Here is a 15,935-nt window from a genome sequence, read left to right on the forward strand (position 1 = left end):
ACCAGGGAAAATCCTTCAAGAAGACATCATGTTGAATACAGACAAACCATGTCTCAAAAAGTCCAACTGAGCCTATTTCTTCCTCCCAATACTAAAAAGAACCGACTTTCTGTCAAGCTGAGCCAGAGACCAAAATTCAGCTAGAGTTTAGGGTCCATGTGTTGTTGTTTTTTAAAGATTTTATTTATTTATTCATGAGAAAGAGAGAGAGAAAGGCAGAGACACAGGCAGAGGGAGAAGCAGGCTCCATACAGGGAGCCTGACGTGGGACTTGACCCCGGGTCTCCAGGATCAGGCCCTGGGCTAAAGGCAGGCGCTAAACCACTGAGCCACCAGGGCTGCCCTAGTGGCCATGTTTTTAAACACAGATCCCCACTCAGCCCAGTTATATGCTCATGTTACAGAGGCAAGCAGAAGAGTATCAGCTTCATATCATCCAACTCATTCTAGACCCAGCACCACCAAGTGGGGTTACCCAGGCCATCTCCTTTGCTTTCTTGGTTTTGCATATATAAATGATTCAGAGAAACCCAGAGCTCCTATACAGTAGGTGCTATGCTTTCTATTAGCAGTTTATAGATGCTGAGGTTAAGAATAAGTTCTCCAGTTCTACCTAATAAAGTCAAAACAAAACTGTTCCCCCAAATTGGTTTTGGCATGTCAATCAGATTCACGAGAATTCTTATCGTCCTTGGGCAGTGTGGTGGCATGGGAGCAAGGGCAATGGAACGAGATCAAGGTCAGTACACAGTCACATGCCTTTGGCAAATCTCTTTCAGCTTCACAGTCTTCACCTAAAAAATGCAGCTACTATCTCTACCATGCATAGTTATTGTGCCTCTTAAGAGAGAATTTATGTAAACATAACGCCTCACCCAAAGATCTTCAATAATGTAACTGTAATGACAATCTTTTACAAACATTAAACATCTCCTAGAAACAGTGTTCCTAAAAAGTAGCCATCAGCACCTTTTTAAGGACTGAGTCTCAGTGAACAGAGTATATTAAAGACAACAAAATTCCAAATGTTTACTTTTCAAATACTGCTACTTAGGCAGGATATTTTGAATTCGTTGAACCAGTTAGAAAACCTAACAACAAAAAATCACTCCTTTCTTATAAAGCATCTGTTTAATACACATTTTAAATTATAAAATAAAGAGCTTTCAGGGTGCCTGGGTGGCACAGTTAGTTAAGCATCCAACTCTTGGTTTCAGCTCAGGTCACGATCTCAGAGTCATGAGACCAAGCCCAAATCAAGCTTCGAGCTCAGCACATAGTCTGCTTGAGAGATTCTCTCCCTCTTTACTTCTCTTGCTCACTCTCTCTTAAGAAATAAAATCTTTTATTTTTAAAAAATAAAAGAGAGCTTTTTATTTAGAAAGTATGTATAAAAAAGAAAGTATTTATAATCTTCTCTAGATAAGTCCTGTTCCTGTGTAGTTCACATGTAAACAGATGTTATGGCTATAATTATAATGTCCATTAGCTAAGTATTATTCAAAAAAATGTTGAGATTAAAGTAATTTAAAAAGATATGGACACTTGGGTGGCTCAGTGGTTGAGCATCTGCCTTTGGCTCAGGTCGTGACCTCAGGGTCCTAGAATGGAGTCCACATCAGGCTCCCAGTAGGGAGCCTGCCTCTCTCTGTGTCTCTCATGAATAAATAACTAATAAATAAATATACAGACTCAGCTGTTGGGGAAAGTAACATACCACAATTCAAAGAGCTCCAATTCAGAGTTCATAATTCATATCTACTATTTCATGGTTTTGCTGAGATTCCTATTTATTAAGTAGGCTCCATGCATGGGGCTTGAACTCACAACCCGTAGATCAAGACCTGTGCTGAAATCAACAGAATGAGCCACCCAGGTGCCCCAAAAGGCTAAATTTAATAAATTATGTCCAAATACCTGATAAGACCTATTCATATTCTGGATACTTCTCTTTTAGAATCAGTAAACACCAAGTCTGTATTATAGCTGAACACATCTATCTTGCCAGGTGCAACACATGTCACATCATAATGTGCTGAAGAGAGTAGAGCCATCATGGAATTGTAACAATTCCACTGTTTATTCAGGAGTATAAAGAAGGCTTTTAGGTAGGTTGCAATTCCAGATTAACCAATGAATTTATGATTCTTTCTATAAAAAAGAAAACATTTTGGGCAGCCCGGGTGGCTCGTCGGTTTAGCGCCACCTTCAGCCCAGGGAGTGATCCTGGAGACCTAGGTTCGAGTCCGCATTGGGCTCCCAGCATGGAGCCTGCTTCTCCCCCTCTGCCTGTGTCTCTGCTTCTCTCTCTCTCTCTCTGTCTCTCATAAATAAATAAATAAATAAAATCTTTAAAAAAGAAAACATTTTGCTACAGATCTAAAAACAGAGGTTTAAAAAGATATTTAAATCAATTATCCCATTATATTTCAGAAATAAGTAAAAGCAGAAACTCCCATCACTAAAATTACTTGGAACCATATGCCTATCTTTCTTCTGAGTAAAATCACTGAAGGACGCTTTTCCCATGCTCAACTTCTCTTCATCTAACAATTACTTAGTTATGACCATCAAACCAAATAATTTTTAAACCTAGATACTGGTACCCCTTCTTTTTTGAAATACTATGTCTTTAATCATGTTTCTTAAACTTTTCAAAACCATATCCCTTTACACCCCTTATAATGTAACTTAATATTTCAACTAAATTCACAAGTGACCCCAAAAATTAAGAATCAAAACAATGGGAGACAGCACAACAAACCTTCAAAGAATTTCCACCACCCTGCAAATAAACAGGTCTGCACAGCCACTCCAGCTCACTCTAGTGGATCTTTCTGCACATCAACCTATGAAGGTCTGTCCTTTCATCTTTCTCCATCGGTTAACTTTTAAAAATCAACAGATCCTATCCTCAGGTGTTCAGGTTTGAACATTCTTTCCTCCTCTCCTCAAATCCAACTTTCTCTACTACAATCTGACAAACCTTTCAGGCTAGCTTCTTATCACTTCTATTCAACAGTCCATCTCTCCCCTACTCCTTCTCTTAGTTACACATTTACAAAAAGGAGGCAAACTAGCACTGCCTGCAGGCCACACAGGGTGTTTGAAAATTAAGGAGACAGTAGTTATTTACTTTAATATCAACTAACAGCTAGAGGAATGCCACAGATGACTTAAGAGCAAATACAAAGTAACACAACAAGATCAATGTCTCTTACAGCTGAAGTTCATGGAGGAAAGTGAGTATTGAAAATGAGTAAATGTTTGGGGCAGGTGGAGACAGTAGGGAGCAAACTGATATGAGAGAACGGAGATGGGAAAAATACATTTGCTAAAACAGGTGAGAATGGATCACTGGAGATTCTTGAACAGGAAAGATTAAAAAAAAAAAATGCCAGGAGTTGAAAACAAGTTAAAATTTATAAATCACTTTAAATTTTACGTATGCTTTGCCTGGCTGAAAAAAATAATTCGAGGCAGTTCAGGCAAATACACCTATTATTAAACAATAAAATAAAATTGGTACAAAAACAAAGAATATGAATTAAAGACAGGAAACTAGGTTACTATTCATAAAACCAACTACAGTAACTACAGAAGTAAAGACTTTCTAAACTGCTCAAATATGCCAACAAGTCAGATTAAGGCAATCCTCCAGCTACCTGAACATCAGTAGGTAGCCTTTTCTATGAGCCGGTGTTCATCCTCCAAAGAAGGAGAAAAGCCTAATTTGGATGGTTCATGTTGAAAATACAGAACAATACAGATAAATATAAACACCACATAATAAAGTTCTAAATTCAAAGATTACAAAAATAGTTACATCTATCCTAAATGGATTTTTAAAAGATCTCTATGAATCCCCCATTTTTCTAACACATTTATGTAGTCTCTCAACTTACATATTTGACCTGAATAAAAATAATTTTAGAAAACCGTACTTCTAACATATAACCCACCTTGTCTTTCAGCTGTATCCTCCTTGTACAGAGGTAAAATTTGGAAGCAAAAGGAGCTGATGCTGTAACTATTCTGTTATGCTTTACAGATTCAATGATTTCTGGCTCCTTCATTTTCTTGGTAATAATTTTAACACCAATTTAAATTGACAAAAATAGGAGGACAGAAATTCAGTATCCAGGGGCTTTACAGGAAAAAGAATCTAAATCGTAGTCAATGAATCAAATTTAAAAACTGTATCTTATCTTCATTCTAATCCTCAAAGTCACATTCAGAGCTTTATCTTGCATTGCCACACAGCTTATCTCCTAACAGATTCTTTTTTCCTTCTTCCTTATAGATAGGCTGAAAAGAGCAGAATCATCCAGTCACAGAATTTCAAAGCAGAGGCAAGCCATATGGGCCAAGCTTTCTGTGGTTGGGCAGGATCAAGTTAGCCAGAGGTGAGGAGCACAGAGCTGGAATGGCCCCACCACACCCAGGTTGCCACTGACTCTCAGAGACACCTAAGCTGCTTCATTTGGACCTCAGCGGTGAGCGACTTTCTCTCACACAGTTGTCTTCAAGAGTAAAGGAGCGTACACATGTAAAGTGTTTAGTGTTAGTGCGTCAGTAAAAAGAATAAAGAATCAAATTGACAGCAGGGGAGGTAGATTCCAAGAAGTGCAGTTAACTGCTAGTAAAGCCACCAAGAAATCTTATTTGAAGGCCTTCTGATACAGCCATAAAGCTTACTACTCCAGCCTATAATAATTATCCTCAAAGTTTTAATATGACAATCCACATAGGATTCTGTCAACTGGAGGCTCTCTGCCTATGAACCTGTGAGTTATTTTCGTCATGATGGCGGCAAATGACAGCTGAAAGACTCTGGGGCTAATAAAACAGATAAAAATGGGCTTTCAAAACAAACGTCCCAAACCACGGTCTAGCCATTCACTGGCAAGATAATAAGCATACACATACACACACACGCAATGACAGCTATCGGGTCAGAGCAAAAAGGGGAGGATTTAAATTAAAGGCAGGCAGGTGGACTTAAGTCAGACTTAAAGAAAAACCTTCTGACTTACATCACTAAGCACCTAAGGGAGGTGCTGAATCTATCTCCCCACAAGACAAAGCTTCCAGCTAAGTGTTACTGTGCTGCCTTATATGAGGAAATACTGTATACAAAACAGCATACCCAGGGAAATAGCTGTTGACACAGAGCGCCAAGCTATCTTTAAACCAAATACTAATATTTAAAATAAGCATTGCAAAATCTTCCCTGTTAAGACTCATGAGCTTAATTTAACCTTTTACCACCTCTAATGCGTGGCACCATCAGGATTATTCAACCAAAGCTCACAGCTCAGGAAAATTGAGTGAACTCCTTCAGGAAGTGCCACCAGCTCTCAGGTCACTGGTCAGGACACATATACACACTGCTGCTTCCTACCTTTATTCAACAGACCTCCATGGAGGTTTTTCTAAAAGTTGGGTCTGCATTTGGTACCAGGGAGCTACCAAAGTCTGGCCTTGGAGGACCTTCAGTCCAGTGCAGATGACAGTCCACTCAGTAAACCAAAAATTACAATACAGGGTGAGGAGTTCCTTCACTGCTACATTCTTGGGGCAATGAAGGACACAACGCCCAGCTGACTCTGTTAATTGTTTCTCAACAGTGGCTTTACTATAGAGTTGAATGGTTTTCAAATGTTCCCATTTCCAGTTCCTCTTAAACATAAAGCTTCTCTGTTGGTTCTCAACTCTGCCATCACGTTAGAACATTTCATTTCCAGCATTCCACAGCTCTATCAACATTTACTTACACTTCAGTCTGATAGATCACAATTAACCATACATTAGTTGGAAGAAGCCACCCACACTGGCCAGTGTAATTTCATAGATGGCCTTAGGCCTGCTTTTTATACCCAGACTGGGACTGAGGTGGACTGCCCTTCGGCCAAAGTGAGGATGCTTCACTAGGCCAACACCAGAATCCTTCCCCTGCACCTTGTGGGCTCTGCCGCCCCCCCCCCCCGCCCCCCACATCAGCATGGTCCCTCCACCTCCCACTCCACCTCACCCTCCCCTCCCACTCCAGCATCGCCCCCACCTCGGCATGGCCCCCCACCTCAACCTCCCCTCCCACTCCAGCATCACCCCACCACCTCAGCATGGCCTTCTTACCTCAGCATTCCCCCACCTCGGCATCATCCCCCTATCTCAGCATCCCCCCCCACCTCGGCATCGCCCCCCTACCTCAGCATCCCCCCCACTCCAGCATCACCCCACCACCTCAGCATGGCCTTCTTACCTCAGCATTCCCCCACCTCGGCATCACCCCCCTATCTCAGCACCCCCCCCCACCTCGGCATCGCCCCCCTACCTCAGCATCCCCCCCACTCCAGCATCACCCCACCACCTCAGCATGGCCTTCTTACCTCAGCATTCCCCCACCTCGGCATCACCCCCCTATCTCAGCATCCCCCCCCACCTCGGCATCGCCCCCCTACCTCAGCATCCCCCCCACTCCAGCATCACCCCACCACCTCAGCATTCCCCCACCTCGGCATCACCCCCCTACCTCAGCATCCCCCCCACCTCAGCCTCACCTCCCACTCCAGCATCACCCCACCACCTCAGCAGGGGCCCCCACCTCGGTATCGCCCCCCTACCTCAGCAGCCCCCTACCTCAGCAGCCCCCCCCCACTTCCGTATCTCCCCCCACCCCACCCCAGCATCGCCGGCCACGCTTTTCATTCTTAAGCCACTAAACTCAGACCATCAACATACAAACCATATGGGCCACTAAATAATTTGCAAATATTTCAAATGGATCTCAAAACCGCATTGTCAAAGAATCATGAACCAGCCAGGCGAGATTTCAATAAACAGTTAACACAGGGCATCTCTACTGGGCAAAGAGCTGCAATAGGACCTGGCCTGACACCAAGACTCTCAAGAGACTCTTTTTCGGTCTAAAACAAACAGGTTCGGAAAAATCATCCCGAAATGCACGATTTAAAATTAGTAGAGCGGCTTAAGCAACCCTTCCCATAGCATTTCCGAATATTCAGACTTCCAGCACTTTCTGAAAGGAAGGGTGATGTTTCCGGTCCTGGTTCTTAAGTATGCCTCCAAAATGTCACACGAAATTCTCAAGGAGAATATTCTCAATTTGTTCACAAGAGGGGAGAAAATGGTGACCCTCGGGGTTAAAAGTTGAGAGAGAGGCCCCTGCTCTGAAACCGGCTCTTAACACGTCCGCTGCAGACTGAGACGTGTCGAGGGGAACGGGGCTTCGAGACGCGAGAGACGACTCACACTCGGGGCCGGGCCCACAGCCGGGGGCAGAGACGCGGGGCGAACGGCCGGCCGGGGCCGCGGAACAGCAACTTCCCAGCCGGGTCCCTGCGGCTCACGTGCGCCGGGCCCCCTCCCCCGGGGCGGGGGCGGGGGCGGGGGCGGGGGCGGGGGCGGCTCGCGCGGCCTCCAGCCGGGCCCCCTCGCCGCGCGCCGCTCGGCCGCGCGTCACCCCGGCCTCCGCGCCGGCCTCCGCGCCAGCACCCCGCGAGCTGGGGGCGCCCTCAGGGACCGCCCCTCGGGCCGCGGCGGGGGCACCCGGACGCTTCAGGGGGTCCCCGTCCTCGTCCGCCCCGCGGCCCCGCGCCCCCACCGCAGCCCGCCCCGCGCGCCGAGCGGCCTACGTGACGGCGGCGGCGGCGACGCGGGGGCAGGGGTCCCGGCCTCCCGCGAGCGCCGAGGCCGCGCCGCGACCGGGGGGCCCGCGCCCGCTTACCTGCGGCGGCTCCGCTCCCGACCCGCGCCGGCGCCCGCGGGCGGCCGAGGGGAGGCGGCGGCTGGACGGCGCGCTCGCCGGGGCTGAGGGGGCGGGGCCGGCCGAGGACGCGCGCGAGGCCCGGGCGCCCGCCGCCGCCGCTGCCTCCGGAGCCGCCTGGGCCGCAGCCGAGCCGGGCGGCCCTCATGAATGGGACGCGGCGGCGGCGGCGGCGGCGGCGGCGGCCGAGCGGCGGGCGGGCTGGCGGCGCGCAGGCCCCTCCCCGGCCACGTGACGCCGCGCTCGGCCGCCGCCTCCCGGCCGCGCGGCGCCCTAGCTGCCTCCCGCCCGGGCCCGGGCCCGCGCTCGCCCAGCGCGCGGCGGCGGCGGCGGCGGCGGCGGCGGCGGCGGCGGCGGCGGCTCCTCTCCTGCGCCGCAGGGCCCGGAGCCCCGGCCTCTAGCCCGGCACAACGCTAGCCGTGCTTTTCTAAAAAAAAAAAAGAAAGAAAGAAAGAAAGAAAGAAAAAGTTTCTGCTGGACCCCATGGCAACGTTGCGGCGCGTCGGGTGGAACTTAGAGCCCGACTGCAAAATATTAAAGTGTGAAAAAGGGCAGCCCAGGTGGCTCAGCGGTTTGGCGCCGCCTTCAGCCCGGGGCCTGATCCCGGAGACCTGGGATCGAGTCCCATGTCGGGCTCCCAGCATGGAGCCTGCTTCTCCCTCTGCCTCTCTCTGTCTCTCATGAATAAATAAATAAAATCTTTAAAAAAAATAAAGTGCAAAAAAAAGGTATGCAGTCGAATGCTTTATAATCCACTTGTGACCACCAGGAGCCTGTTTGGTTACTCTCCACTCCTCCCCGATCCTATTAAAAGGACATTTATTTATTTTTTTTTTTTTGCTAATTGAATTTATTTATTTTTTTTAATTATAAATTAATTTTTATTGGTGTTCAATTTACCAACATACAGAATAACACCCAGTGCTCATCCCGTCAAGTGCCCGTCACCCATTCACCCCCACCCCCCACCCTCCTCCCCCTCCACCACCCCTAGTTCATTTCCCAGAGTTAGAAGTCTTTATGTTCTGTGTCCCTTTCTGATATCTCCCACACATTTCTTCTCCCTTCCCTTATATTTAAAAGGACATTTAAAAATACACTGTTGAAGAGAGGAATTGTCAAAAGCGTCTATGACTGCATACTGGTTTTTATCTTTTTTGCAGCCTATTCTATTATTAAGAGCTATGTATGGAAGTGCATGTCTTACTTCCAAATGTCACTTAATTTCTCAGTATGCATTCCGTGGATGATAATCCATATTGGAAATTAGGCATTTACATAAAGCTTCTGCCTAGGGAGCCCGGCGGCAGCACATTTCTTCCCACCGACGGAGCCTGCTGTGGCTTGGCTGTGCGGGACCCAGCAAACAGGCTGCCAGGCCTCCCCCCCCCCCTCCCCCGGTTCCGCAGAAGGAACAGGGCAACCACTTCCTCATCTAAGTTCCTTGGCCTCTTTCGAATTCAGCCAAGCTTTGGCCCATCCTTAACCAAGGCCCTACTGAGACTACGTAGTTTCACGGCACGAGCACACTAAGAATTGCCCTCTTTTCTCTTGGCTTGCAAGTGAAATGAAAATTTTAAAAGACAAGAATTGGAATTCCTCTTCCAATACTTCAAGGCATTTTAATCCTCTATGGAGAAGTGGAATTGAAGACAGAAAAAGAACTGGATCCTCACTTTCTACATCAATAAAATGGAAATAGTAATGCCTTTCTCACAGGATTGTTTTGCCTATAAAGTGCCTAATTTAGCTTAATGTTTAGAACCTGGAACATGCTGTTACTGTTTGCCTCTTTCCTTTCTTCCATTTTTCCCACATAAGACTTTTTCCTGTTTCTCTCGGGCTATTTTTGCTACCTGCTGCCTTGGGAGGGAAATACTCTGTCAAGCTTCCTTCCTTCCTTTCATCATTCAGGAAGCCCTAGACATCCCCTCCCTTCCTCCAGACAACTTTAGATTTGTACCTCTGAATGATTCACATTTCTAATATTTCCTCATTCTCTGGTGTCTACCTAATTTACACCACGACTTAAGCAAAGTAGGGACTCATTAAATATTTGTTGCATGATATCCCTTCATTTCCTGCCCATGATGCCGAAGAAGTCTGCGGGGAACCACGAGGTACCCACCTACTCCACTGGAATGTCAGAGGAAGGAATATCTTCCTTCACCTGTCCTCTGGCCCCACCACCTTCCAGCTCCGTGGCGGACCTTCACTCTTCTTGTCTTCCCTGCTTTCTCAACTCAGGATTCAATCTTTAGCTTTAGCTGGTTCAGACTTCTCCCACTACTTATAGGAGGAGAAGGGGCAAGAGGAGGAGAGGGAAGGGAGGCTATCAACTTCTATCGCAGGTTCGCTCCCCAAGGTAGCCAAGCTACCTGGAAAGAGGAGTCTCTGCTTTTTCATTTCACCATCTTGTTCTGCTTCTGTTCCTCCTCAGCACCTGAAACTGGTCAGGCTAAAGTCAACAATGACCTTCTGGTTGCCAAATAGAGTGGGTCTCTTTCAGTATCCTCTCTCACAATCTCTGCAGGGTAAGACACAGTTGACCACGATTTCCTTCTTGAAACTCCCCCTCCTCCAATCAGCCACAAACTCCTCTGAGAGCCTCATGCCTGTGCTTGGTGGCTTTAGACATCTTCACCAGCATGCCCACAGTGACATCCAATTCAGGCCCATCATGTTTGCTTCTTCAAACCTGCTCCTCCTGAATCTCCTATCCTGGCTAATTGCACCATCACCCATTTAGTCACCCTAGCCAGAAAAAAACATGATAGGGAGTCTCATTTCCCTCTACTCTCATTCCACGTATATCAAATCTGTTCATTTCTACGCTAAGACTCTCTGTAGAACTGCCATGTTGGCCACCTGCAGGGTCCTCCACAGTTGCGTTGCACAACCACGTGGCCTCACCCCTTTAGCGCTGAGGCCCTTGCTGTGTGTCTTAGGACCCGTTGCAGACATATCTGAGCTGATCTTCTGCCCTCCAGTTCTCCACAATTCTAAGTAACCTCCACTCTGAATTGCAGATCAACCTATAGCACAAGCTATTGGCAATCCATGCCTGGAGGGAAAAAGTCCCAAGTTCTCTAGCATGGCATCTGGGTGTTCTTTTTCTCTCCAATTTTCTCTCCTACTCCTTCTGGCTGGCGTGCTTTAGCCATTCCTTTTGAAACAGGATAATTTTTGAAATACTAACTTCTATCTTTCTCCGTACATTTTTATTCTTTCTCCCTCCCACCCTCACCCCATTTTAACAATGTAGTCAGGCATTCTGACTGTCTCAAGGAACTTCTGGAAAGCAGAAGTGGCCTGCAAGACATTTCCTTTATGTCTTTAATTTTTTTTTTCCCTTTATGTCTTTAATTCCCAACCCTCTAAACTCATTGAGGAACAGATCTAGGTCAAGACGGAGAGAGCCAGTGAAAAAGGTTCTCTTTAAGGGAACCCAGAAGTGGGGAGGATTTTTCCCTAGAATAAGAATCAAGTCTCCCCAGCTCAGAGTTGGAAGGGAGGTCGTTTTATGCCCTCCCTCTGGCAGCTCCCATGGGAGGTGATTAAACCTTAGAGAAATAACTTTGTTGTTCCCAGCTTATGCATCTCTTCTCTGAGGACTGTCAATCCCACTGAAGAAGTGAAGTGATGCAAGCTCGAATTAACAGAACTTGGTTTATCAGGAAATAACAGAGGAACAGCAATTTGGGAAATTCGTGCTGTAGCAAAAAAAATAAGTCTCAGCCTTCTGTAAAAGAGGCGTTTACAGGAAATCATTCTCTCAGATCTTAAGTTCAGTTCTGTGGGTGAATGAGCAAGATTCTCCATTTCATATCCTCTGGTACCATTATAGATCAAAATCCTTTTCACAGGACAAAGACTACTTAGCATTTTCTGAGCCATCAAAGTATGCTTGGTTCTTTTAGAAATCCCAACAACAAACCTATGAGGTATCTCTATCATTAACACCAATTTATTAATGAAGGAACTGAGGCACAGAGAGTTTGAGTGACTTGCCTCAAGTCTCACAGCTAGTAAGCAGTGACCCTGGGTTTTGTCCCCAGGCATACTCGACTCCCAAACCTGTATACTTAACCACCTGTTTTCACCACTGGTTAATTGCCTCTACCATCCTACCCCAATGACTCTTTTTCTCATGCTACTAGTTCACCTTGATCAGAATTATAGCTTTTATTCCTCTCATAGTAGGTGCCCAATAAATATTTGATGAAAAATAAAATAAGGATTTTCATTTCTAGTAAGATGCTCAGGGAAGTGTCTGGACTAACTCTTTCAATGAAAATGGCAACAAAAATACTGAGTAAAATATTAAAAATATATTTTGGCATCTATAAACTGCAAGAAGTTGAACAGTAGCACCAGGATACAGTAAAGGCCAGAAACCAGTGAATTAAAAAGAACTCAAAGTCAACTCTTGCCTGGAAGGTATTCGCTGAATCTAGTGAATTTGAATGTTGGTTTTCTGTCCAAGAAAACTTATCCCAAACCTTGGGAGTCTTGGGGACAGAGGTGAAAGCCTAGAGTCTGCTCTAAGCATGCAGTTTAAATACAAGTCTCAATAAAGTTGGGACTCCAAATGCAAGATCATAGAGTGAGAAAAAAAAAATCAATTGTTTTTGAGCCCACCCAGAAACCTCACTAAAGTTGATCATAGATTGAGCCATATGGCAAGTTTCAACAAATTTTGAATTTTTTGCATATTGCACAGACCATATTTTCTTACTGCAATTAAGTCAAGAATCTTTTTTTTTTTTTTAAGGTAACTAGGGGGCACCTGGATGGCAAAGCCAGTTAAACATCAGTAATTCCCTGGGTGGCTCAGTGGTTTGGCGCCTGCCTTTGGTCCAGGGCGTGATCCTGGAGTCCCGGGATCGAGTCCCACATCAGGCTCCCGGCATGGAGCCTGCTTCTCCCTCTGCCTGTGTCTCTGCCTCTCTCTCTCTCTCTCTCTCTCTATGTCTATCATGAATAAATAAATAAATCTTTAAAAAAATCAGTAATTCTTGATTTCAGCTCAGGTAAAAAATCTCAGGGCTGTGAGATCAAGGCCCATTCTGCCCCCACCTACCCCATAGGGCTCTGTGTTCAGTGCAGAGTCTGCTTGTCCCTCTCCCACCCCCTTTGCCATTCCCTCTTGCTGGCTCTTGTGCGCTCTCTATCTCTCTCAAATAAATAAATCTATTTAAAAAAATAAAAAGTAAAGATAACTAGATATACCCATTTGTTTGGAAAGTCAAAGGTCAAAGAACAAATCATTCTGAAAATCTAACAATATTTAAATGCTATGTGTATTAAATATTTGATACTATATGAAGAAAGTTGAGAGATAAAACTAAAGAAGTAAAGGGAAATTTCTAGACCTAAAAGCTTATAATAAAAGAAAAAACAGTTTGGGGTGCTTGGATGGCTCAGTTGGTTGAGCAACCAACTCTTGATCTCAGCTCAGGTCTTGACCTCAGGGTCCTGAATTCATGCACTGGGCTCCATGCTGGGCATGGAGCCTACCTAAAAAAAAAAAAAAGAAAGAAAAAAAGAAAAGAAGAGAAAATAGTTTGAAATATGAAGAGTGAAAGAGTTAGAAAAAGAATTGCAAAATAAAGTCAAATAAAATAGAAGAAATAATTTAAAAAGGAAGAAAATAATAAAATTGAAAGTAAACATACAATCGAAAGGACCAAATAAACCAATCATTGGGAAAGATTTAAAAATTTTACAAATCTTTGGTAAAAATGATCAAGAAAAAAGAGAAGTCACAACAAACAATGTGAGGAATAAAGAAAAAGTTATAATCACACATGATGCTAAAATTACAGATAAAAAAACTGTGAACATTTTTATGTGAATTAAATTTGAAAATTTAGATAAAGTGGAAAAATTCCAAGAAATAGAAATAGAAATATAAAACAAGACTAGATTCATAACCATTCAAGAACTTGAATCTATCATTAAATATTTTCTGTAGAGAAAAATCTAGGCTGAAATAATTTTACCTGTGACTTCTACCAAACATTCAAGGTATAAATGATGCTAATCTCACAGAAGCTATTCTAGAGTATAGAAAAAGAGAGATTATTCCTCAACTCAGTTTATGAGGCTAGCATAACCTTATGCCAAAATTTGACTTGGAGAATGTAAGAAACAGAAATATCAGGGCAATCTCACTCATGAATATAGACATAAAAGTCCTCAACAAAATTTCAATTTATGTTCAGCAAAATGATACATCATAACCTGGTTCACCCAGGAATTTAAAGTTAGTTTCAGCTGAGAAAATCAATTAATGTAATTTATCACATTAAAGATTAAAGGAGAAAAATTGTATCATGATCTCAATAGATGCAAAAAAGCCTTTGATAAAATTCAATATCCACCTAGAAGAACTCGTAATAAACTAGGAATATTTGCCTTGATAAAGCATATTTACAAAAATCTACAGTAAACATCATAAGTAACCATTCCTTTTAAAATGAGGAATAAGAGGGGCACCTGGATCGTTAAGTCAGTTAAGTGTTTGACTCTTGATTTGGGGTCAGGTCATAATCTCAGGGTTGTGAGATGGAGTCCCATGCCAGGCTCCATGCTAAGTGTGGAGCCAACTTAAGATTCTCTCTCTTCTCCTGCCCCTCCCCCCACTCACACACTCTTTTTCTCTCTCTAAAATAAAAAATAATAAAATAAAATGAGGAACAATAAAAGTATGCTGCCATCTCGAGTATTGTACTAGAGGACTGAAATAGTGGAGTAAGGCAAGAAAAAGAAATAAAATATATACAGACTAGAAGGGAAGAATCACAATGACATGATAGTGTATGTAAGAAATTCAAAAGAATATGTTCATAACCTATAGAGATGAACATGAGAGTTTAGCAATGTTTTGACTTCTAGCAATGTATATTGACTTTTGTGGGTACAAAAATGACAAAAGTCATTTAGCATCTATATATACCAGCAATAAACAAATGAATTTTTAAAAGATGACAAAGTTTACTATAATTACCACATACTACTTAACCTATCATATTTCTATATGATTGCCCATTCTTCATTGAACCTAGCATAAAAATACACGGGTCTAACTTGCTTCTTCAGTTTTTCATTTTCTTATGAAGACTCTCATGTCTTGTAAAAAATAAATTTGTATGGTTTTCTCCTGTATATCTGTCTTTGTCAGTTTAATTTTCAGACCCAGCCTGGAACCCTAAGAGGTTCAAGAAAAACTTTTTCTTTCTATATAGTATCAAAACACAAAACACAAAGTACTTAAGAATGAGCCTAACTAAACATATGCAAGACTTTTATAATGAGAATTATAAAACTTCATTGAAAAGCTATAAGGAACACCTAATTAAAGAAATATGAAAAAAAAAAAAGAAATATGATACTGGGCAGCCCAGGTGGCTCAGCGGTTTAGCGCCACCTTCAGCTCAGGGCGTGATCCTGGAGACCCCGGATCAAGTCCCACGTCAGGCTCCCTGCATGGAGCCTGCTTCTCCCTCTGCCTGTGTCTCTGCCTCTCTCTCTCTCTGTGACTATCATAAATAAATAATAAAAATTAAAAAAAAAACTGCAACAGAGTTCTCTTCTTGAAGAAGAACATAGAGGGAAGATTTACGCTCTTATATAGCAAACCTATAGTAGTCAGTAAAAGTAATATTGGGACAGGGATAGACAAATAGATTAATCAAACAAAATAGAGAGCCTAGAAACAGAGCCAGTATATATAGTCATTTCATGTATGGTAGAGGTGGCAAGTCAGATCACTGGGGGAAAGGTGGACTTTGCAATAAATGGTGAAGAGGCAGTTGATAATCCACATGGAAAAGAATGTGGACTCTGTTCTTATGGCATATTCCCAAATCAGCCTTAGTTGGATTAAAGACATATACAAGAAAAACAAATTTGCTTTGTTGTCATCATTTCAAGGATATACTTCCTTTTTCATTTTGCCACTTCTGAAATTGTGATGTTTCTTATAATCAACAGCAACTTGTATTCAATGATATGTGATATATAACTTTTAGGAGACGGTATAGGAGAATATGTAAACAAATTCTGGGTAGGGAAGTTTTTCTTACATAAGATATAAAAAGCACTAACTGGAAAGAAAAAGATCGATAGATTTGATTAAAGT

General features: G+C 43.6%; 1 protein-coding gene across 4 annotated transcripts in view; it reads right to left on the bottom strand.

The window, feature by feature from the left end:
* The window catches only part of LPIN2 (lipin 2), a 101,758-nt gene that overhangs the window by 74,763 nt on the left and 11,060 nt on the right, over positions 1–15,935 (bottom strand). For 2 of the 4 annotated variants that reach the window (XM_055323757.1, XM_055323756.1), the window contains exon 1: positions 7,751–7,861. The exons of 1 other annotated variant lie outside the window; for it this stretch is intronic. The gene's annotated coding sequence lies outside the window, so the exon portion shown is untranslated. Of the gene's footprint in view, positions 1–7,275; positions 7,295–7,750; positions 7,862–15,935 lie in introns of those variants that run through there. One more of the 4 variants, XM_055323754.1, reaches the window with a different exon arrangement.

This window comes from Nyctereutes procyonoides, unplaced genomic scaffold (assembly GCF_905146905.1).
Source record: "Nyctereutes procyonoides isolate TBG_1078 unplaced genomic scaffold, NYPRO_anot_genome, whole genome shotgun sequence".
NCBI classification, from domain to species: Eukaryota; Metazoa; Chordata; class Mammalia; order Carnivora; family Canidae; genus Nyctereutes; species Nyctereutes procyonoides.